The following is a 24,488-nucleotide window of genomic DNA, read 5'->3' on the forward strand; positions in this document are numbered from 1 at the left end:
GACATACTATTTTAATATTGGGAAGACACTTCCACCTAGTACAAAAGGATGCAGAAGGAAGCCATTCCAAGGCCCCCATTACCCTGCTCTGTTTCACCCCTGTGGCCTCTCTTTTCTACCTCACACCTCAAGCAGTCTGGGTTCTTTCTGTTCCCGATTCCCTTCACAGCTCCAAACCTGTCTCACAGCCCTGTTCACAGGCCCACAGGCCTAGATAGCCCTGCCCCATGACCTCCTCAGCCCAGCTCTGCTGTTAGGAGACAGAAAGGGAAAGCCATGCATCCTGCTGTACTCTTCAGGACCAGAACTGTGATCTCAATCTCAGAGCTTGGGGCCAATGGCTGTGGCCTAAGCAGGCCAACTGCCTCTGGCTGCAAGATGGCCAGAGCAGGGGATGGATAGGCTGTTCCTGGGACGGAGGAAAGCTCCCCTACTCCCCAGCAAGGAAGGAGCCCTACAGAGAGCTGGGAATTTCCAGGTAAGAGCTGTCAGGTGGCTGTGGTACCAAGCCTTCAAAAGCCAGAGTGATAGCAGAGGAGCTACGGGAGCCGAGCATCCTGTGGTGGGAGTGCACTTGGCCGGTATTCATGGCATCCAGGTCCCAAGTTGGGCCTCTCTGAGCAAGCCCCTGCTGCAGAAACTTGAAGCTCTAGATTGGGTATCCTGCCATGACAGGGCTTCACTCACTGAGGCCTGTCTCGATCAGGACCCTAGACCTCACTCACACTGAGCCTTCACACCCAAGAACAACACAGGCACAGAGAGTTGCCTTGCCTTCTCCCTACCTGGGTCAGATGGCACAGGGAGTCAAACAAGGGGCTGCCAGAGGCCTGGGGAACAGCCTGCGGGTTCAGCATGCACTGTAGGGGAAGAATGGGAAGGTTAATGTGATATAGATGGGCTTCCAGCTACCCTGGAGTGGGTGGGCCTGGACAGATCCCCACTGCCTAGCCCACAGGGTTCCATGCCAACACTATAGGCCTCTGGGCATCAGCCTCCACCCCTATTCCCTAGCCCACTCAAGTACAAGTGCCCACCCTGGGTGACCACAGCCTAGGAGCACAGACTCCCTGTCCAGTCTTTCTTCCCCACTGTCTCGCTCAGGATTCCAAGGGTCAGCCCACCCTGGCCTTATTGACACTTACAGCACACAGAAGGACAGCCCCTGCTCCCCAGTCCTCTCCACCATTCCCATGCTGCCCGTCAAGTCTGTCTCCCACCTGCTAGAAGCTTCACTAGCTTGTCTTCAGTCCTTAGCACCCAGAATGCCTAGTTTCTAATCCACCAGCCCACAACACTAACAGTGAGACCCCCACTGCTGACCACCAGTTTTCCTGCCTTGGTCTGTGGGTCCATGAGCCTGTGGCTGGCCGACCTCCTCCTTTGGGACTCACCTTCCTGTGCTGTGTGGCACCCCCACCCTCCTCTTAATCCCTGTCCTGCTTCCCCTCCTCTTCTCTCTCAGGTCATCACACCCATGCTTCAGTCACTGTTCCTCAGTGGTATCCAGAACATGGCCCTCAGGCCCTGTCATTCCCCTTCAGTCCGGGTACCACCTCAACAAGCCATTGACCACAGAGCGAGGAGAGTGTGGAGGCCTCCACGACACACTGCCCTCCTCCACATACATGTCATCTGTCCCTGTTTCAACAGTTTTGTAGAACACTGTCTCCCAGGCACAGTAATCAAGGTATAATTAATGTGCAGTGCAGATTACTTTTTCCAGTGCATGCATCTGTGGGTCTGGACAACTGTGTACAGGCATGTAGCTACCACCACAATCAAGGCAGACAACAATTCAATCCCAGTGTCCATGGGCTGTCCTTTGGTAGCCAATGTCTCCCTTACCTCTGGCCACTACTGACCTGTTCTGTCCCCCGTGGTTTTGCTTTCTCCAGCATCTACAAATAGACATCAATGTGGAGCCTCACGTCTGGTTCTATTCACTTAACACAATGCCTTTGAGATTTATCTGTGTTGTCTTATGTCAGAATCTTATTCCTTTTTATTGCTGAGTAGTATTCCATTATTCATCCACTCACCAGCTAAAAAGCACTTGTGTTGTTAACCAGTTTTTATAGACTATGAATAATGCCACTGTAAATATTCAGATGGGTTTTTACATGAGTGAAGCTGTTCCTCTTGGTAAGTACCTAGCAGTAGCATTGTAAGGTTGTGTGGTAAGTTTTCTTTGTAAGAGATCCCATTTTTTTTTTTCAAAATGGCTGTACCATCTTGCATTCTCATGAGCAAACTTTGAATGTCCCAGTGGCTCTGTGGCCTCTCGGACACTTCATACCGTCACTATGTTAAGGAGTCAGGTAACAATAGTGTAGTAGCATCTCACTGCGGTTGTGGTCTGTGCCCTCCCCCTCTGCCCTCCACCTGTTCCCATCTCCCCCCCCCCATGTATTGATGGCCATGAGCATCTTCTCTTATGCCTCGTTCATTTTCTAGTACCAACCTTATAGGAAACTTTCTTCTTAGTTTAAATATTTTATTTTATGTGTGAGTGTTTTGCCTTTATATATGTCTGCACATCACTGTGTACCTGGTATTCATGGAGTCAGAAGAGAGAGTCAGAGCCCCTGGATCTGAAGTTACAGATGGTTTTGAGCCTCCGTGTGGATGATAGGAATCAAACCCAGGCCCTCTGGTAAATAGACAGTGCTCTTAACCTCTGAGCCACCTCTTCAGCCTCCAGTTTAAATATTTATCCATTTGATCCCCACCTACCCCATCAGTATCTGGTGCTGGATGGTGGTGGCAGTGGTAGCTGGCATCCACAGCACCCTGTGCACTCTACAAACACTAGCTCATCTAAGCCTCATAACCATCCTGAGAGACAGATGCCGTCGATAGGCCCACTTGATTTGTTTCTTTTGTATTGCTGGGGATGCAGCCTGGGCCCCTGAACACATTAGGCAAGCCCTTTACACTGAACTGTACCCCAAACCCTGCAGCATTCTCGATCTGCATAGGAGAAAACAGAGACACAAAGTAGGAATCAGCCCACGGACACACAGATAACAAGAGGAAGAGCCAAGCTTTCATTCCGGTGTTCAGGACTCAGAATCAATGACCTCATCAGGACATTACCTGGACCACAACAGCCATGTAATAAACCGTAGGCAGGACAAACAAACAGGAAGCCACAGCCTTGGCCTTTGTTGTTCTGACAGTGACCCTTGTGTTGCTGAAAGCGCATGCTGTCTGCTCTCTACAGCTGTCTGGGCCACACAGGAGATGCTTAGGCCAATAGGCCGTGAGTTGAAGCAGTAAGTGACGCTACTGGACCACAAAGCATTTCAGAGCTTTTCATGACCCCCCGACCCCTACCGTCGCTGTCCCCTGCCACATACCAACTCCTCACACAGTGACTGGAGGCCACAGGTAAAGCTGCAGGATTTCAAGGTAGAGCTTCTGGTAGTCGGTCCCCAAGTGGCTGGGTGCACCCACGCTCCCTCAGCTCCCCACCCTAGAGTGTGTGCTCCATGCTAACAGAGGGGAGAGGCAGGGAACACCATGACCCTGAGCTTCCAAGTTTCCAAGGCTCTTCTTACTGTGTAGCACGGGCCCTGGCCCTTGGTCTCCCTGGATGGCTTTCTAGGTGCAGAACTAGGCCCCTCTGGAGCTTTCAAATAACTGAAGTTTGAGGGAGACCACCACAGTCATCAGCTATGGGGTTTCTTCTCCACGAGAAAGGAGGTCCCAGGTCCCACAGAGGGGCTCCTAGTTGGGGTATCTCCACATGGGAAGGGAGGTAGGAGATGAGGCAAAGTGGCAATGCCATGCATTAGGACCCTACAAAGGTCTGAACTGGACTTTAGAAAGGCCAGGGCAGCCTGCGAGTGGCCACCTGGCCTTGGGGCTGGGACCAGCTCTCAGAAAGACTCCAGGACCCCAACTCAGCTGCCCAGAGTGGATCATGGGGAAAAAGGAGAAACCCATAGGGCTTTGATGCTGATAACTTAATTGTAGGCTTATATTTCAAACTCATTGGCACTTTGCTTGGCAATTATCACTTTAGATGTGGTGTGCTCCTGTGGGAGCACAGAACAGGGGGAAGAGGCAGTCCCTCCCCACCCCAAGATAACATGCACACTAATGTCACTCAAGCAAAAGGTCTTAAAGTTCATATACTCTCTGCCTGTCTCACTTCTTCTTTCTTCCTTTCTTTCTTTCTTTCTTTCTTTCTTTCTTTCTTCCTTCCTTCCTTCCTTCCTTCCTTCCTTCCTTTCTTTCTCTTTTCTTTTCTTTTTCTTTTTTTGAGACAGGGTTTCTCTGTGTAGCTTTGCACCTTTCCTGGAACTCACTCTGTAGTCCAGTCTGGCCTTGAACTCACAGAGATCTGCCTGCTTCTGCCTCCCTAGTGCTGGGATTAAAGGCGTGTGTCACCACTGCCTGGCTCTTCTCACTTTTTTTAAGAAGCGAGACAAGAGTGTAGTGGAACATTCCCTCTTCAAAATAGGAGGTGCCATTTGGCTCCTCATAGGCTGTTAGAAAGACTCTTCTATTTTGAGTTCTTTCTAGGCAAACACAGCTTCTCATGTGACTGGGTATTGATTCCCATGCATGCATCCATAGGCCTACCTGGCTTCGAACTCCACCAGGGGTGCTGCAAACCATGGCATCATCTATAAAGCACTCTGCAGTGTTCTGGAAGGGCTGGGGACTGGGTGGGCATGGAGCTTGATTAAAATGAAGGTGTCCCTGGAGCAAAGGGTAGGTTGAGTAGTACCCCGGGGACCTGGAGACAGGGCTTCCAGAAGATGACTGTTTGTGAACTGACAGCTTCTGTTGGATGTGGCCATTCAGCCTGGGAAGAACAAATGGCATCCCAACACCATTTAAATTTTATGTTATGTGTATGGTGTTTGCATGTAGGTCTGTATATCACATGCCTGCTGTACCCTCAGAGGTCAGAGGCGGGTTCTGGATTCCCTAGAGCTGGAGTTACAGAAGTTGTGAGCTGCCATGCTGGTGCTGGGAATCGAACCTGGGGCCTCTGAAAATTGACTGGTGCTCTTAACCACTTAGCCATCTCTCCAGTCCAGCATCCCACCCCGTTTTTTGGTGAAGAACAGAGACACCAGCAGCAGCAATGACCACTCTTTTCTCCCCCAGGCTTTCCCTACTTGGGTGGGAAATCCAAAAACTCTACAGCGGTGATTTCTGTGAGCACCGACATTCTCATAGCCACGCTCCAGATCACAGGACACGCCCAGATGGGCATGCGTGTGGAGCTGTACCCTGAATTCACCCTGTGTTCTGCTTCTGATTCCTTGCTAGGGGTGTTGAGAGGAGTTGTCCCTGGGGTCAGGTTTCAGGTCTGGCTTGGAGCTAGAGCAGCCAGGCTGGGTCAGCTCAGACCCTGTGCAGCTGAACACTCTTGTCTTTGCCTTGGACTTCACGGCCTGGTTCTCAGAGACTGGGCCATCATGGATGAATGGACAGGCTTGCAGGAAACACCTGACCAGAGAAGTCCCAGAGACACCCTAACTGCTCTCCTTTGATTTTTTTTCCACCGGCAGGTTGGACTTTAATTCAGTCTGGCAATGGTTTGAGACCAAAAACAGAGGACAGAGGTTCAAGGCAAATGGTGGCAAGATCCCCAGGGGTCCTGAGGGCAGGAACGGAGGTTGATGGTGGAGGAGAAGGAGGAGGCAAAGGCTATGCCAGCACAAAGGCAAAGGGTGAAGCCATCGATTGCCAGCCCTGTCATCGCCACCATCGTGGCCACCACAGATGCACCCATGAGCCCCCGTGCTAAGCGTACTGACTCACACTGCCCACGGACACCGGAGGAGGTGGGCACTGTGAGTGTTCTACTATCAGGATGGAAGACAGAAGTACAAAAAGATGAACTGTCTCAGAAGAACAGAGCCACACACCAAACACAGGCTCCATAACTGTCCTTAAGAGTCCCTGATGATTCCAGTTGGCCACATTAAAAACAAGAGTCCACAGCAGGAATTCTGTCGGGGGCGGGGAGGGAGGCTGGGTCAGAGTTACCTAAAAAAACTTCTTTGCACCTCAGTGAGTAACATAATGTCTGGGACTAGTTACTTATGGAAAAACCAAGTATCCTATGATAATAGGGGAGAGAGAGGAGAGGAGGAGAGAGAGAGAGAGAGAGAGAGAGAGAGAGAGAGAGAGAGAGAGAGAGAACGGAGACAGAGACAATACATATACTCTACAAAAGTAGACACCCTCTCCAACCAGGCCATAGTACAGATGCATTACTATCCAGAACCTCTAAGCATGTGCCTGGCATGCACATATGTACATGTATGTGTTTATATGTCTGTGCCCTGCAGAGGTCTCATATACACCACACACCTCCCTCTCTTGTCCTGTCGCCTACTGATATGGTGGTGCCAGCCACTCAGGGTCCACGCCGATCACCATACTCTCTTTCCCTCTCACCATTACACCCTGTCCCCACAGCCAGTCAGTTCTAGAACAACCTCTTCAAGCTCAGCCTCTCCCACTCCCCTGTCTTGCCTGGCACAAGGGTCTCAGCTGCAGCCAGAACCTTCCCAGTCCCACCTGACCTTGTCTTCGCTCCCCTGAAAAAGCCTTACAGGAAGCCTCTCCAAGTGCGACATGTGCCTCAGGGGCCCAGAGAAGCCTGACAGATGACTAAATAAAGATGTAAGGCCTCTACATGGCCAAAGATGCCAGAAACGGAGCTAGAGAGACAAACGGCTGGCTGGGGAGAATATTTCCAACACAAGCAACAGACGAAAGTTTGACCATTCCTAATGTGCTAAAAGCTCCTTTATATCAATAAGAAAAAGGCAAAAAGAAAAGAAAAATGGGCAAAGGATCTAAAGAGTCAACTCACAGAGGAAGAAGCACTCGTGGCCAATAACCACATGAAAAGATGGCCTCATTGGGAAGGCACAAAGTGAGTGCTGGAACCACGGGGAGGCGTTTTTCTAGATTGGCAAAAATTAACAAGACCGCCTGTGTTGGGTGTGGAAGGTGGTGGGGCAGCTACCCCCCTCACCAAGGATGGGCAGGAGCAGGCTTCATCTTTCAGAAGAGCAATGGAGCTGTTGGAACCTAACGTCTGCACTCCCTCCCTGCAACTCCACCCTAGAAATCCATCCTACGGAAATGCCTCTATGTGTCAGCAAGATGCATACACAAGGATATTCAATGAAGCATCGTTTGCAAGAGTGAGGAGTTGGAGACAACCTAAGTATCCATCACTCGGGGACTGGTTACATAAATTACACCATGTCCAAACAATGGAATATTAGGCAGCGATTAAAAAGAACACCATAGACTTGTGCTGTGAAGGTGACAGATGGCCCCCCACACTGGTGAGTGACAAATGGGGCTTACAGAATGATTACAGATGTGATTCCATTTCTGTTCTAAAATAACACACAATAAATATGTTTGTAAAGGCACAGGTGAAGTTCTAGAAGGAGACACAACCGACCAATGGCCGTGAGGTATTGGCAGAGAAAGCTTTGGGGCAAGGGGGGCTTTCTCATGTGAGGACACTCCTACATGGCTGCAGCACTTTTGTGTCAGCCAACTCTGCTCTTTGCCTGGTATGTCCTCTCCCGCCTGTGTGCCTCACCTAGTCACCTTTCATGCTGCTGCTCCTGTGACCCCACCTTCTGAAATCTCTCCTGAATGCCACTCCCAAATGCCTCCCTCAGGCCACTGCAACAATAGCAGTGGGTGGGGGCATGCAACACGCTGTGTCCTGAGGCCTGACGCTGTACTGACTCACCCCTCCATGTTATAACTACCTGTTGCAGCCTGTCTTTGCCCCTTTAATAGAAGAGGAAGACCAAGCACAGCAAGGTTGCAGGATCTGCTGCTCATGGTCACACTGCCAGGATTAGGAAAGCAGGCAAAGGAGCCCAGACACTGCCCTGTGTAGCTCTCCACCTGTCTCAGCAGCCCAGGCAGGGGATCTCCTGCTTCTGGGTCTTCTGGGCCTTAAGGCTTGCCTGAGAGCTCCTGATGGCATTTGTCTTGATCCTTCCCCCACAGCTGGGCATGATAGGAGGGTGTGCAAGAAAATGAAGTGAAGCAGAAAGCCAGCCGCCACCCTAGAAAGCTCTGGAGAGGAGAGGGGTTGAACCCTGTGATGGACCCACTCTCAGGGACCCACTGAGCCAGGACAGAAGAAGAAAAGCCATGGGCACAAGAAGAGGCGATGATGGGTGTGAAGGTACCTCAGCTACATCTTGTGTATCTACTGTGTGGCAGGCCCAGGGGACCACTTGGCTTAGGACACCAGGGACAAACGACAACCTCCACTCCTCATGTGGCTGATGTGTCAGAAGAGTCTGCCCCAAGAGGTAGGCAGGCAATAGCTGGGAGATGGTGCCCACAGGAGGTGCCTGGTACTGTGCCTGTAGTCAAGGGGCCATGAAGGAGGCATCTGGCTACTGAGGGTGTGCATGGAAGAGAATGGGGAGAGTCACTCACAGAGCATGCAAGACCTCAAGAAGAGCCCTGACTCTGGCTGGAAAACAGGCAGGGTGGGAAGCCATGGGGATAGGGCAGGGGTGCTAGGCACCTTTGGAGAGGGGCAATGGTGGAGAAAACTCTGAGAAGGAAGGGAGTGTCTTGATGGAGGATCTGACCTCAGCCCAGGGCCTTGACTCTCACACCCGTGGACCTGGCTTCTTAGACAGCAGAAGGTTAAAAGGGACAATTGAGGGCAGGTGGACCATCTGGTTACTCTTACTCCCTGGGGTGCCTGTTATTAAGATCGAGTTTGGGGGAGCACGTGCCCTTCAAGGCCCCCACCTGAGGGAAAAGGTGAACTGTCTGTTTAGGAAGAGAACTCAGGTAATGTGGTCTCAGATTCTGTCCCTTAGTGTGACACTGGAGGCAGGTCCCTGCACCCCTCTCTTGGTTTCCCTTTTTTTCAGATGCGTGGCTTCTGTACTCCTAAATGTTCAGGGATGGGCGTGGATGAGGGAAATAGGGAAGAGGGGATGCAGAGGGGTGGGATCTGGGAGGCAGAGGAAGCAGAGGATGGGGACAAAAGGCCCCTCAGCTCTGGCTAATGCCATGTTCTGAACTGTGGTCAGATTGCTTCACACCCGCCTCTGCCCAACTGAGGCTCCCCTCACCTCCCCCAGGCCAAAGACCCAGCTCTGGATGTCAGCCTGATGGCCCAGGCTCTCCGACCCTAGGCCCTGTTGTGTCCTCCTGTGCCCAGCTGTGTCCTCCAGGTGGTAAGAAGAAGGTACCTGGCTCCATGCTTTCAGAGTAAGTGTACTCCAGTGTGGGGGCCTGGAGGCCACAGACCCAGCACACACCAGCCTGGCCTGGCAGTATCCAGATGAGCATCACCACACAATACCCTGCCTGTCCCCTAGTCTTCTAGGAAGGAAACACACATGGCTTCTTAGTAAAGGTGTCACTACCAGCCCAATGCTAGGCACACCGCCAACCCTCCCACATAGGAGTACCTTGGCTCACTGGGAGCTGAGGGTCACAGCTAGTCCTGAGGAAGAGTCATTTTCTCAGGGGTCCCAGCCTCTCACGGGTGTCTTCCTCTTCATCTTCCTTTCCTTGCTGCCTCACCTCCAGCCCTCCCACCTGCTCCAAGCCAATGCTTTAAACACAGATGCATGGACCACCCCAGCCCCAAGGCCGCCCCCGCCCCAGTTCTGATCACTCAGTGCTGCTGTTCCTGTTTTTTTTTTTTTTTTCCACCTCCCTCACTAGTCCTGTAGGCAGGGACCATGTCTGATTCATCTAGGCCATTCTGAGCAGGGTCTGGCACGGGAGTCCTGCCCACAAGCGGCAGAGCTGGCAGTGAGGACAGACAAACAGGGCCACACAGTCCTCCCACCCCAGCACCCGATCCTCTGCTGGAAGATGCACCACAGAGTTTGGCTCACATGGGCCTGGAGTCAGCACAGTGAAGACACTGAGTCCTTGGGACTCCTCACCACTTGCCCACTGCTTGGTGGCAACATACCCTGCCTCAGGCCTGACCAATCTTTTCCAAGTTGTTCTACTCTGGCTAGGCCTATCCAGCGTTCACTCCACACAACTAAGGTGGCATTCCCAGACCGCTGTGCCCCAACCATGGGCAGATCTCAGCAAAAGTGGCTTCAAGGGAAAGCATTTCCCTGAAAACAGCAAAGAGGACCAAGCTTCTGGAACAGATGCCCAGGAACAGTGCTCTACAGGTCACCGGGGCCACCTTGAGCCCCAATCCACTTAGCCTTATCCACTGTCCTCCGTATTAATCCATTTCCTCTGTTAGCACAGCTGGTTCAGCACTAACCCGAGGTCTGGCTGGACATACAGAAGGTACCACTCTCAACTCTGTTGTCAAGGTGCTTGAAACTCTCTTTTTTAAAACCTGCTTTGCTGACTCTCTTGTCTGATGGTCACATGGCTGTGTTGGCTCTTTGAAGGTGGATACCCCTGGTTCCTCTGGCCTCGGGTTCAGACCTGGCCCTCCCCCAGCTCAGAAATAAGCACTGAATGGGTGACTGGCCTGAGCAGGCATCACTTCTGAGGGCAGCTGTACCAGGGCCAGAGATGCCACCACCTTGAGCCCCTACTTACTTAGCCAAGTCCCCCACTGTCTGCCAGTTGCTCTCAAGCATGGGGTCAAGTTGGCTTGCTGGTAAGACACACAGCTCTCATTTTAATTAATTAAAGAAAAATCTAATCACTGCATTAAACTTCTCATTACTCCACTTGAATACCCGTTAAGTAAATTTAATTACCAGAGGATTGGGTTTCCAGCCTCTTTCATTAGCTTCTGATAAAGCCAAGGAGGGAGGGGATGGCTGGGAACAGAACAATGCTCTTCTTAAGCCACCGAGGGCAGTGTGGGCACTGGACAGGGCACCCATTGTCAGGCTTCAGTGTCTGTCTCCTAGATTTGGGCCTGGACCTGGACCAGGGAGACCTCCTCTCAGGCTGCCTCTGAGAAGGTCAAGGACTGGCATTTTTCCGCAGTCAGTAGCCTGCTTCACCTTCAGCCCTTCTTGGTCATCTCTACCCCCACCTCTTTCCTCAAGAGTCTGAGGCTGTGGAGAGCAATGTCAGCTGCACAGCTCAAAACTAAGATACCAGGACAACGAATAAAAAGTGTGAAGGCAAAGCCAGGAACAGGTTTATTGAATGCTTGTTTCCTGATGGCTTAGTAGAAAAAGCTACACCTTGCCCTTGAGCTCCCTAGCAGTCAAGGCAAGCAGAGCAACAGACTTTGGCACTGACACAGTAGTTAATGGAGTGTTTGTGAGGAAATGTTCACTGCACCTCTGTCCTCCTACATGGAACATGGACCTCTGGAGATGCTGGAACAGCAAGCAGAGGCTCCCTGGAAGAGAAGGGCCCTAAAGTGCACCTTGAAAAGCAGGCAAGGGTGGAGAACACGAAAGACATAAGAAGGGCAGGAAAGAGAAGAGCTGCTGGGGACCAGGCAGAGGGGCAGCACCCCATCTCCCAGGTCCAGAGAGGCCTGCAGCAGCTCATTGCTCCTCTTCTCCAGAGAAATAGCCTTCAAACAGGCATCCCTTGTTTGAGCAATGCTGGGCCCTGTGGATGGCTAATGGCTGTCTAATCCAGAGTGGGGAGCCTGACTCCCTATCCAGGGATGGTCCTGAATTATGATGCAGGACTAGCTGGACTTTACCTAAGAACATGCACGGATAGACTCCCATTTCTGCCTCAACCTCCCTTTTTCTCCCCCTCTTCTCCCGAGACCTTGTTCTTTGCAGATCTCATGCATACAAATCCTTGGCTCAAGCCTTGCTTGTAGGGATTCTGACCAATACGCTTCCCCAGCGATCCTTCTAAGTTTGAGGAAAATGCAGATGGCTCAAACATCCCCAAAACAGGAAGGGGAAAAGAACAAGGGTGACCCAGGCTCCTGCCAGGTGCCAGATGTCAGGTGGCTCTCTTGGTGGCCCTGCCAGATGAGGAAACGAAACTCAGAGAAGAGGTATCGGGATTCATCTGAGGCCCCACAGCATACTCCCATCCATTTGGTCTGGCTTTAGGCTGTCCAGTTGGGGTAAATCCTGTCTGCAATAACCATGTATTATTTGCCCCCTTCAGTTGTAAAGTCTTCCATCTCCTGCAGCAAAGTCCAAGATTTCTTTGAGAAACAATCTTTTCTCTGCCCTGGTTACCTGACTTTGAAAGGGTTAGGCCCCTGACTTTCCAGGCTAGCAGTGTCTTCAAGATCCGTGGACCCAGTTGAAGACTCAGGATGTTCCCAATCTTGCCAATGAGGACCAAGAGGTCAATTCTAGAGTTCTAATTTATTTCATCATGAAAGTAGATTTCTATCTTCAAGCTCAGACTTAAATCTAGACATACCCTGGCCTGGATTGTGTCAGATGCCACTGAGAACACAGCCATCACCAAGAAAGAGGCGTAAAGGCCACAGTCAGAATTCAGTCTTTGCACAATGCCTGAACCACAGAATCAAGCTTTGCCTGGAGCCCACCCTACCACCAGACACTGGCTATGTGAGCTGGCAATTTCCTTTCACTGAAACAGGGTTTCTCCAACCCTTACTTGTAGTTCTGATAAGGAGCGTTCACAGAAGTATCCTTTCTCCTCCAGGGCCAAGACCACTCAGGTATCCCTAGAGCTAGGACATAGGGGTGATTGGGGTGCACTTACCGTAACTGTTGCAATGCTTGGCTGAGTCCTGAAGCACGAGGAGCCCCCAGACCAGGTGGGGGCAGGAATCAGCTTGAGACTGGTCAGGGCTGGACGGGGTCAGAGCCCCAAAAGTTGGTCAGGAAGCTATGCAGCCCACAGACTCAAGACAGCCAGGACATTGCCTTAGGATCCCTAGGAAAGAGGAGAAGCAGGAGTGAGCTGTGGGGCTCTTATGAGGGCCAGAGGGGCTGGGGTGGGGTGGGGGTTGGTTGGGAAGTGGGGCGGCAATGTTGGCCTAACAGTGTAACCTGGGGTAAGGTCATCCAGGCTTGCCTTCTCTTCCTTAGCCTGGTATCTTGTTTCTACTCCTAGGTTCCCCAGGTGGTAGGAGAGCCTCTAGTTGAGTGCCCCCCCCCCCCCGCAAGAAGGGAGGGAGGAGCCAGGGCTCCTCAGACCCTCCTGTGTGAGCAATCAGAAGGCCACAGGCTGTACCTTCACACTATGCTACTGACTCATTCCTGGATTGGGGTCACTCCAAGGGTCCTCTACCCTCTGCCTCACATTCTCCAGGCAGAGACTCTGGCTGAGAGACAGGGTGTGGTGACTACACACACAGACCCTTCTGGAGCTGCTGGCCTTTGACAAGTGACTCCTTCAGGGTGCTGGCTCTGAGCTCAGAGCTGTCTCCTTTGTCCTGGTCCTATAAGAAGATCTAAAGACAGAGGCCCAGAATCATAGGGTCACAGCTCACTAGGGCTCACTAGGGCTCACTAGGCCCCAGGAAGTACCTCCAGATCTGCATGCCCAATGGAGTTTTCTGCACTGAGACCAAGGATCTGCAAATGTGCTGTTTTGTCCAATGTGGTGGCCACCAGCCACCTGTGCATGTAGCTATGTGGATAGTGAAGCTAACTGATTGATTGGTGTGTGTGTGTGTGTGTGTGTGTGTGTGTGTGTGTGAGAGAGAGAGAGAGAGAGAGAGAGAGAGAGAGTTGACTCTCCTATTTCTGTATGATCTGAGTATGAAACTCAGACATTCAGTTTTTACAAACCCTTTAGCTACAGAGTCATATCTCCGGCCTGCTCGGTTTTATTGAAATTAACTTACATTTTAATTTACAGGCAGCTAGTGGTTATCATACTGGACAACACAAGCTGGATCAACCCTTGTCTAGCTGAGCCAGTCAAAGGAAAATCTGAGGTTCAGAGAAAGGGAAGAATTTGCCCAAGGTCACACAGTTCGACAGTAGCAAAGGCAAAACCAGAACCCAGTTCCTTCAAACCCATTCTCAGCCTTCCAGGAGCCCACCATCTTTCTTGTGAGTGGTCTTGGACTCTCCCATCACAGCAATGTAAGTGTCTCACAGCCCTAAACCCCGTGCTGCTGCCCCAAGATAGCTAGGCTACCCTTGAAAGGCTCCACTACCCCTTGCCTACCTGTCACCCCTGATGTAGCAGCCTTGAGAGATGTCCTTGAGATTGTCTGGGAGAAAATGTTTCTAGAAGTAAACCCCTTTGGGAACAAAGCTGGCCTCTACCTAAACATTACAACCAAGTCATCAAAGGGACCCCCAGCTCCTCTGCCCAATAGGACAGTACTCAGACAATAAAAATAACCAACACAATACAGCAATGATAATCATGGGTAGGAGAGCATGGAAGCTAGGAGGGTGGGGTCGAGGCACACAAGGCTCTGCGGAACCCACTCTCACCTGCTGGCTCCCCTTGGGCTTCAGACCACAGACTCACGTTCTAGGTGACGGCTGAGGTCTGAAGCAGCCACCCACGGCTCCAGCTCCACCCAGGTAGGGCAGAGTTGAGGCTGAAGCCTGGGTTCCCTCCTTCCAGGGCAGACCTCTCCGTCTGGTTCCCCTGCCATGATGCAGCATTAAAAAGGATGGAGTGACCCCTTTCACAGGTGAGAGGAGGGAGCCAGCCACCAACGGAAAGAGCCCCTTGTGCCACATTCTAGCTAGCCCTGTCTTCACAGGAAAAGCCCAGGAACCGCCATGGCCTTGACATGGTAGAATTGAGATGGAGTGGGCTTTTTTTTTTTTGTCTTCTCAATTTTATTTTATGGAAAAATACATAGCAATTGAAAGTCAGCAATTCAAGAAGTAAATGTATCAAAAGAAAAGTTCTTGAAAATGCAAGGACACACAGAGAAGGATGAAAACTTATCCAACTACGACTGCATCTGGGGACCTTGACTGTGAGTGCAGTCTGCCTCCCAGGAGCGAGATGCGGGCAGCTCTCCCAGCAGTTTCCTGCCCTGAGCCTACACTCAGCAGCAGAACGCCCAGGTGACCTGCCATCCACACCAGACTCCCTCCCTTCCCCCAGTGCATCAGGTCGTGCACCTGGCACAGGTGACCTCAAAGGCCATGGCCTCCAGCCAGACAGCATCAGTCCACAGGTAATAATGGAGGCCTGAGAGGTGAAAGACGTCACGTGGCTGAACAGCCAATGTACCCCCATACCTGTGAGTTACCTGTGCAGGTAGAGAGCGCTTCAGGCCAGGGCCTCCCAAGCCTGTTGTTAAAAGGGCAGATGATTCTCATCACACACACACACACACACACACACACACACACACACACACACACAGAGTCGGTCACACAGAGGACCACACAGATACACACAGACAGACAGACAGACAGACACACACACACAGACAGAGTCATCAACTGCCAGTTTAGTTAGCTTCATCATCTGCTCGTTCCTTTATCTGTCTGTGCATTACTTGTTCATTCACAAAATGCTTTGGAGGAAGTACTAGGTGCCAGTTGTGCTGTAGGTACCCGCCATGTAGGAGAGCATGAGGGCATGGGATAGATGAGTCTGGTACCGTCCTGAAGCCAGACGATGGGCAGAGAAGCAAACAGGGCACTTCCTAAGAGAGCCGAATGCAATGGAAATCCTAACACCCAGCTAGAGGAGGGCATCAGGAGCAGGGCCAGAGCTGCTCTAGCCAGAGGGTCAGGGGAAGTCTTCCTGAAGGGGGTTACATTGAACCGATGCTTCAGGCAGTGAAGCTGCAAGGCGGCTGAGGCCCTGAAGGCCAAGGTGGGGGCTTTGGCTACCATCCCAAGTGCAAAGAAAAGCCACCAGAGGCCTTTAACCAGATAAGTGCAATGATGTTTTCTTCATTGTTAAAAGTCCTTTTGAGCTGCCAACTGAAGCTGGGGGGGGGGGGGGGGGACAGTGGGCTGGCTGTCACAGTCACCCAAGGAGAAGGAGACAGGGCTGGAGAGTGTGAGGGGGGAGGCCGCCCGCCTCAGCAGCACCAACAGCAGTTGTCTGATGCTTGGGATGAGGAGGCGGGGTAAGGAGACAAGAGGAAGAGGGTGAGTCCAGAGCCACATCCACAGACACATGCTGCTCTTACAACCAGACCACCGACTTAAAAATAACTCTGAAAAATAACAAGCAGATGCGACACCCATGGAGCCGCCTACCCCTCCTGAGTCTCAGTTCCCGGGGGGGGGGGTGCATCTTCCTTCCCGAGCCCCCTTTCTGTTCCTCATCCTGTGCAGGGAACACAGGAAAAGGCATAGTGATCCTCGCCCTCTGACTGACAGGAGACAAGCCAGTCCTCAGACAGGACCAGATGGGGTGGTTTAAAGAGCCCCAGCAGGGGCCTGTTCAAGACTATGCTGGCTGAGCCTGGGAGAAGGGAAGGGGTGATGGGGAACAGTGTGGAGGCTGAGGGCAAGAGGCAGTAAGGGGTAGAGCTTTGAGATGGACCATGGAGCATCCTAGATTGGAGTTCCTGCCTGCTTGCCCTTGCCAGGTGTAGGTCTGGGTTAGCCATCTCATTTCTGGAGGCTCTGTTCCCTGATCTATACACAGACACACCACCACCACCACCACCCCCACAGTCAAAAGCTGGGCAGAGGGTCTTGAGAAGGCAGACATCGATAACTATCAGCACCCAGCCCCGTTGGTTCCCTGTAGAGGGCTAAAAGGACAACTGGGCTTGGGCTAGTCAGCTTCCAAGCTATTCTAAGAAGTTCTAGAAATGCTATGCAGAACACTGAAAAGACAGAGGCAGCTGGAGGAGCCTGTGCAGTTTGCTCTAGTCTCACGGGGAGAGATGTATATCAAATAATGACAGAGACTCCTGCAGGCACATGCAAGGCCTGCATGACTTCCTTATGAACAAAAAAGAGACGGGGCAGCAGGGGCTGGGAAGCTCAGTGGTTGAATAGTCAGTTCCAAACCTGTGAGTGAGTACATCACATGGGGTTTATGGAGGTGGTGGGGATGGTCACACTGGCTTCCCAGAGGTTCTCACAGGCACTATCAGGTCCTGCTAGAAACACGATTCATAGACTCAGATGGAGCCTTCATGGTAGACCTAGTCCAGGAGGGTCCAGAGGGAAGGGAACAATCCCTTGCTCAAATCCCTCCACTTGCTATATTAATAGGCAGGAGAGTTTCTAGAGTCTGAGTGTGTCCTATGAGCAGCTCCAAGAACCAGATGCAGAGTGGAGCCTGGTTGCTTAGAGTTCTTGGGGCCTCGGTGACCAGCCACTTCAGCTCTCTTATTAAACTTATTTTTAAATTTTATTTATTTATTTTATGTATATTTTTATGTTTTATATTTATATTTTATATATTTTTATGTTTTATAGTATGTGTTTCCCATGCTTGTATATCACGTGTGAGCTTGGTGCCTGCAGAAGCCAGAAGAGGGCACCAGATCCTCTGGGACTGGAGTTACAGATGGTTTCTCAGCCATCATGTGGGTGCTGGGAATGGAACCTGAGCCCTCAGAAAAATCAGCCATTGCTCTTAACCATTGAGCTATTTTTCCAGCACCTACAACAGCTCTTAAAATGCTCCAGCCACCTCCAAAGAGCCATGCCCCATCACTGTATCAAAAGGTCTGCTCAGAGAGACATCATCACTGATGTCCCTGGCAGAAGCCTCCAGGGCCTGGACAGGACTCCAGGTTTCTGACAAAGCAATGTGGTATTTATGCCAGAGAGAGTAGAGCAGGGCCCAGTAAGAAAGGATTGTAGACCCCTGTCCTGCCTGAGGAGGAGTGAGCTCTGTCTCTGAGGGCTACCAGGGAATCTGGGATGCCCACCTGTTGGGTGGGGATTTTCCCTAAACAGGAAAGTTGCTTCCTGACATACATTTCTTAAATTCCATCTATGCACAAAATCAAGGCTAGATTGTATGTGTCAAAGTGAGTATGACAGACACTGGTAGCAAAATAGTGCCCAGGACAGCAGTCAGTCACATCACTGGACCTAGAACACCTGCTCTCTGATCAGTCAGTGCCCAGGACAGCAGTCAGTCATATCACTGGACTCTAGAACACCTGCTCTCTAATCAATCAGTGCCCAGGACAGCAGTCAGTCACATCACTGGACCTAGAACACCTGCTCTCTGATCAGTCAGTGCCCAGGACAGCAGTCAGTCATATCACTGGACTCTAGAACACCTGCTCTCTAATCAATCAGTGCCCAGGACAGCAGTCAGTCACATCACTGGACTCTAGAACACCTGCTCTCTAATCAGTCAGTGCCCAGGACAGCAATCAGTCACATCACTGGACTCTAGAACACCTGCTCTCTGATCAGTCAGTGCCCAGGACAGCAATCAGTCACATCACTGGACTCTAGAACACCTGCTCTCCGATCAGTCAGTGCCCAGGACAGCAGTCAGTCACATCACTGGACTCTAGAACACCTGTTCTCCGATCAGTCCTCACCTGCATCAGGAGCAAATAGGTTAAAATGTATCATCCCATTTAGCAGATGGGAAATTGGGTCCCAGAGAAGAAAGGAGACCAGCCCATAGTCCTACAGCACATCAGCCCCAGGATCCCTCAGTGGCATCTCACCTAGAGAACTTCCCAACTCCCATCCCCCAAATTATCCTACCATGCTTGCCTGGAAGAAGCAGGAACCTCCCCATATGGAGGGCTCCCTAGCTGCCAATTCCCTCATCCAGCAGGTCACAGGCTGCTGGGGGTCCCAACTCAGAAGACTCCTCCTTGAGTATCCAGGGACCCTGGGTTCTCAGCACTCAGAGAAGAGAGCATGCCGGTCTCTGTAGGCCTGGAGCTGGGCAGAGAGAGTACAGGCTGGCTGTCAGTCCCCATGTACTCGCCAGAGGGTCCAGCCACCTAATGTCCTCCAGCACCGGACGGTTGAGCCAGTGCTCTGGCCCAGCCAGGCCCCATGATAGATGACGGCTGAACACAGTGAGCCTGTCCCCAGAGCACGCAGGGTTTAAGCAATAGCCTTTTGGCTGAATATTTAAGAAGAAAATCCCTTTTTGAGAGAGAGAGAGAGGGGGAGAGAGAGAGAGAGAGAGAGAGAGAGAGAGAGAGAGAGAGAGAGAAACCAGCAAAACAAGAGGAGGGAGAATCCTACCCCATCACCGCAGTCAAGGTCATAGGCACCAGTGCGGGGCGGGCACGGGCAAGGAGTCTTTAATCTGGGAGTTCAGGCTGAGGAAACTAACCGCTTGAAGCTGGAGTACATTACTGCCCTGAATGATCTGTCGGCTTCTATTAGGCTAAATATCTCTGTATAATGGGGAATTATCCTCTGAATAGGCAAAGTGCCTGCCTCTGGGGGGTGGGGCCGTGGGGCCTCTCTTGTGAGGGCTCTCCCACAGTGGGTGGTGCAGGGGGCAGGGCCAACCCGAAGCCTCCCCCCAGTCCTCCTGGAAAGTCACTATCAGGAGCTGCTTTGCCTGCCTGGTGGGGGGTGGCAGGCACCAGACTCCCTTCCCTCTTCCAGAATCTCCTTCCGCTTCCTCCTAAAAGGACAACAGACAAGTGTCCAGGCCTGACAATGCTTCTGGTGACCTGGGGCCTCTTGAAGCCTCTGTTTCTCCATCTGTTGACGGACCTAATGACACCCAGTGACCATGTTGGTGGCAGGGGTGAGGCTGAGCACAGAGGATCTTACTGTATTCTTCCTTCTCATCTCCCTGCCTAGACGCCATAGCTTCCTCCAGTGGGCCTCCTGATCCCCTCCCCTGCCCCCCCATACCTGCAGTGAGGCCCTGTCTGAGCCCACCCAAGGGGACAGTTCAGGGCCCCTCACTGAAGACACAGCCTCTGCTACCGCCGGGCACATGCTGCACCAGAAGGGCCGTTCTGGAGGCACATCCAGGCAAGATGCCAATGGGCTAGAGGACCCAGAAGAGACTCCTTCCTTCTCATCCCCACCTCCACAACAGGGCCTGGCACACGGCACAGATTTACAATTATAAAGCAGGGGTTGCAAGGAGCTGGGAACAGATATGGTGGCTTGTCAGGCAAGGCTTAGCCCCACAGAATGGAGGTACTCGTGAAAAGGAATCGGCACCTGAAAGCTGGCCAGGAAGCCAAAAACACCAGGGCACAGATCTGCAGAATAGGGAGGTGGCTAAACCATAGCAGGACACACACACACACACACACACACACACACACAGCAGTATAGTGAAAGGTCCCAGGGAAACTGTGTTTGTGGGGTGAGCATCAGGGCCTCCATGCTTCCCTTAGCAAGACATCTCATGCCTCCCAGGGGAACGGTTCAGGGCTTCTCTCTGAAGACACAGCCTCTGTTACTGCAGGGCACACACTGCACCAGGAGGGCCACTCTGGAGGCACATCCAGGCAAGATGCCAACGAGACACACACAAAAGAAGGCCACTCCCAGAGCACACAGAGACGCACTGTGTTGCCCTCATACCCCGACCCTCACTCAGGCAGGTCTAAAGTTCCAGCCCAGAATCCCTGCATCCTAGGAGAGCTGCTTGTTCATTCGTTCGTTCATTCATTCATTCATTCATTCATTCATTCATTCATCTAATTCCACCAATGCTTTGTGAGAACTAAGAATACAAAGCTCCTAAGATCCTGCCTTAGGGCACTCAGAGGCTAGTGGAGCCACACTTAGAAGGTAGAGAGAGAGACAATCCTGGGGTGGTGTGAAGGGAACCCCAAGAGGCTTGGCAATGTGTCAAGGGGTGTCCACTTCACAGTTAGATTCAGGGAAGGGCTCCAGGACAGGAATGTGAAGGGATTTGGAAGAGGAAACAACAGAGCAAGGCTTTGCAGACAGAGGCAGGCTGGAGCAATGGATTGGAGAGGGAGGCCGCCCCCACCCCTCAGGGTCTGAAGGGTTTAGCTCTTATCCTTGGAGCCATCAGGAGCCTGAAGGGTTTTAAGTGGGGAATGACAGGGACCAATTTGTGCTTCAGAAAGATCTTGCTGGATGCCACCAGGTGGAGGATGGATTACAAGGAAGAAGCTGGCAATGAGCCAAGCTGAGAAGAGAGCGGAGGGCAGGGAGGGTGGGTGGGGCCTACGGATGGTGGTAGGTGAAGGGATGGAGAGGCTAGGCCATCTGCAGTGAAGTCACACTTTCAACACCCGATGCAGTAGCATCCTCTTGCACACCCTCGGTGCCTGCTGTCCAAACAACACAGTCGAGCCTTGCCAAGCCCTTGTACGACATCAGCTACTTTGATCTCCACAATGCTCTGGTGGCACACACAAGCCAGAACTTGTCCCTTGGTTCCGCAATTCAACAAGCATTTATTAGGAGCCTATTATGTTCCAGGCATCGTTCTAACCTGCTCAACATCTGGGGATACTGAGACCCTGAAGCACTGCCCAGGAGTTCTAGGAGGCCAACAAAAAGTCTGGCTTAGAGATGCTGTCTAGAGCTGGGGGTGGATGCAAGGCAGAAGCTGTGGAATGAGGAAGATGAGGAGAGGTGGCCCATCCACAAGCTCAAGATGAGCTCCAGGCTGGAGGGAGAATGGGAAGGTGGAGACAGTGGGAGAGAGGTGTGGCCATGGTGGAGGGCGCTATGAGCCAGAGCTGAAAGGATGCCAGGGGCACAGACCAGGAATGCCAAGGTCATTAGGTCCACAGGAGAGGGTATGCAGGAAGGGTCTAAGGAATAAGGAACTGGGCTGAGCCCCATGACGGAGATGGGAAGTAGATACACAGGAAGCTCTGTAGACCACAACTCCACCCCCTCCCATGGACTGTGCTAATAGAAACCCAATGTTTTCACCTTAGACTACATGCTATACACTCAAACCAGCTAAGATCACTGGCATGGTCGGAGCCACCATGATGGGATCCTCCAAGGTTAGTTCCACTTCCTTCAAGCCTAGCCCTGTCTCCTTGGGCATTCACATTTGCTGCTGAAGACCCGAAAGTCTCCTTCATTCCTGGACCCTCATCTGATCATTAGCAAACAGGGAGACCCCTAACTCACAGCATCTAGTCTAGTATCTGTAGGCCCGTAGGTGCACACTAAAGATTACCTCCTATCCCATCCTCATAACTGGGCCTTTTGGAGTCTACTCCTTGGCATCCCTACTACCTCAGACACTCGGTTTAATTAACTGCCATTTACCTGAGTTTAATAACCAGCCAGTTGGTAGCCATGTGATCAGACTAGAATGCTTTCCAGGAAGTAAGTGGGACAAGGATAAGACCAAAGCCAAGTTCACAGTGTCAGAGGTCCTATTCTTACCACACACACCAGCACTCTTGGAGATATAGCAGGCCCTCATGGGAGTCTGGGAAGATGGCTGGGGACAAGCTCCACTCAGGAGGACCCCTCTGCCCTCAAACCTGCCCCCATGTCTCCTTATAGCAGCAGCCCTATGAGCCACTTCCTCCAACATATCCACCCAACATCTTGGAATCCGCCTCTCTGTATGCCGGGCCTGTCCCAAGCCAGAGCACTGGAGAGAAATGCAAATAAGTCAAAAGAAGGCACCAACACTGGAAGAAGAATCAGATTCTGGAAACCCTCACGAGGTGGTGACTTTCGACTGATTGAGGCTCTCCTGGTGGCCTGTCCTATCACTATGATAATGGCTCACTACTTATACCCCTAAAAATAGCAGCTAAAGCGTCAGGGGCATGTCTTAGGGTTAGGTAGGAAGAAAGGGTTTATTTCAGCTTACAGTTTGTAGTCCATCATCCAGAGAATTCAGAGCGGAACTCAAGGCAGAAATCTGGAGGCAGGAGCTGATGCAGAGGCCATGGAGGAGTGCTGTTTATCAGCTTACTCCTTATAATTTGCTTAGCTTGCTTTCTTATACCATCCAAGACCATCCACTCAGGGGTGGCACTACCACCATGGGCTGGGACCTCCCATATCAATCATTAATTAAGAAAATATACTACAGGTCGCCTACAGGCCAGTCTGGTGTGGCATTTTTCCCCAATTGAGGTCACTGCTTCCCAAATGACTATAACTTGTATAAATCTGACATAAACCCAGCCAGGACAGGGAATTTTCTCTGTGCTACGCTCAATGTGAGTGATTTGTGTCCAGAAATATCAGGATGGATCTGAGACCAAGGTTGCCCTCTTCCAAAGCTACCAGTTTGGCTAGGAGATGGGTGGAGCTGCTGGCTGGGGTCTGGGTCTTGAGCCAACTACAGGCAGTGGGTAGACTGAGTGGGTACCACACTGGATCCAGAGATCCAAGTTGAATTACTCCAAGTATTTTTCGGCATCACTTCAAGTGGCTGCTGTTGCTGAATCTGCGTAAGGAAGGAACCTTCCAGAAACAGTCCAGAGGCCACAAAGTCAGAAGTTGCATAAAGCTGCGGCAGCAAGCCTGGGACTAGGTTGTAGGGAGAACGAGAAGGTGACATAAAGGGCAAAGACTTGCTTTGGCTTCCGATGGCTCTCTCTCCTCTCCATCCCTGCCACAAAGCATTGCATCCCCATGGTGGGGTGAAGACCCTGAGGCTGGGGAGCCTGATGCTGCCAGTGGAACCTGAATAGACTTGGACAGGGACGTGTTGAGGGACCAGGCAAAGAGATGAGTCTCAACATGGAATTGGGAGAGCAGCTAACACATGGAGTAGAGGAAAGCCCAAGAGGGCAGGTATCACAGTGTCACGCCAGATCATCACTCTTGGAGTCCCACAAGAAGGTCAACATCTAGAACTATTGGCAGTGAGAGGTGTGACTCTGTAGCCATGAGATCTTCCAAGTGACTCACAAATGGAAAGACTCTTGCTGCTGAGAAATGTTAGAGGGTCTGCTCCCACTCAGAAGACACAGCTCTTTGGTGCATTAGTGGATTTTCAACTCCTACAAGGGGTCTGATCTGAGATGGGAAACACTGGCAGCTAGAGGTAGACTTATCAGGGTCTAGTCTCCACCCCCAAAAATACTGTGTGTCTTGGCCTCAAATCCAACACGTGGTGTCCACACCTATAAAGAAGGGGTAGTTCTCATGCCTCAACTTCCTTCAAGGAAAGGAGGGAATGTTTTGGGAATATCAGGGGCACTGGGAAGGATCCTTCACAGATCTGAACTCAGAGGCCACAATCTCTCAAATGCCTCTAGTGGAGCAGTTACATTGCTTTACCCTATGTGGGAGGTCAAACCTCAGACCCTTGGTCCTATGGGTTCTGCAGACAGGCTCTGCCCAGCCCTAACTCTGGAAGCACAAGATCTGCCCCTATGCCTCAGACCACAGAGGAGGGTCTCCTGGTCTACCCTCAGGCCAGTTACCATTCCAAGGGAAGGCTGGAATCATAGCCCGAGTCCAGATGCAAGGGAAGGAAAATTCAGCCAGAGGTCTTTCTGGTCAGGGTGAGAGCTTGAAAGGTCCCTCCCAGCTCCAGAGGACAGTAAGGGAGAATGGGACAAGGAGTTGGAATCTAGGCTAAACTATTGGTCTTGCTGGACAATCTTACAGAGTCTTTTACCTTTTTGAGTTCCGGTTTCTTAATCTGTAAACTGTGACAATGGCAGCCATCACTCAGTGTCCACGCAGCATCCATTGTGTGAGAAGCTGTGGGATGCCTGTCATCATCGGCTTCTGCCCAGGGATTTAAGATTTGCTAGTCAA

General features: G+C 51.6%; 1 protein-coding gene across 5 annotated transcripts in view; it reads right to left on the bottom strand.

Annotated features, from left to right (window-relative positions):
- Window positions 1–24,488, bottom strand: part of Lingo1 (leucine rich repeat and Ig domain containing 1) — a 185,020-nt gene that overhangs the window by 55,756 nt on the left and 104,776 nt on the right. For 2 of the 5 annotated variants that reach the window (XM_036192328.1, XM_036192329.1), the window contains 2 exons: window positions 12,649–12,822; window positions 786–860 (listed from right to left, as the gene is read on the bottom strand). The gene's annotated coding sequence lies outside the window, so the exon portion shown is untranslated. Of the gene's footprint in view, window positions 1–785; window positions 861–12,648; window positions 12,823–19,022; window positions 19,045–24,488 lie in introns of those variants that run through there. The other 3 variants (XM_036192325.1, XM_036192326.1, XM_036192330.1) reach the window with 2 other exon arrangements.

This window comes from Onychomys torridus, chromosome 7 (genome assembly GCF_903995425.1).
Source record: "Onychomys torridus chromosome 7, mOncTor1.1, whole genome shotgun sequence".
Taxonomy (NCBI): Eukaryota; Metazoa; Chordata; class Mammalia; order Rodentia; family Cricetidae; genus Onychomys; species Onychomys torridus.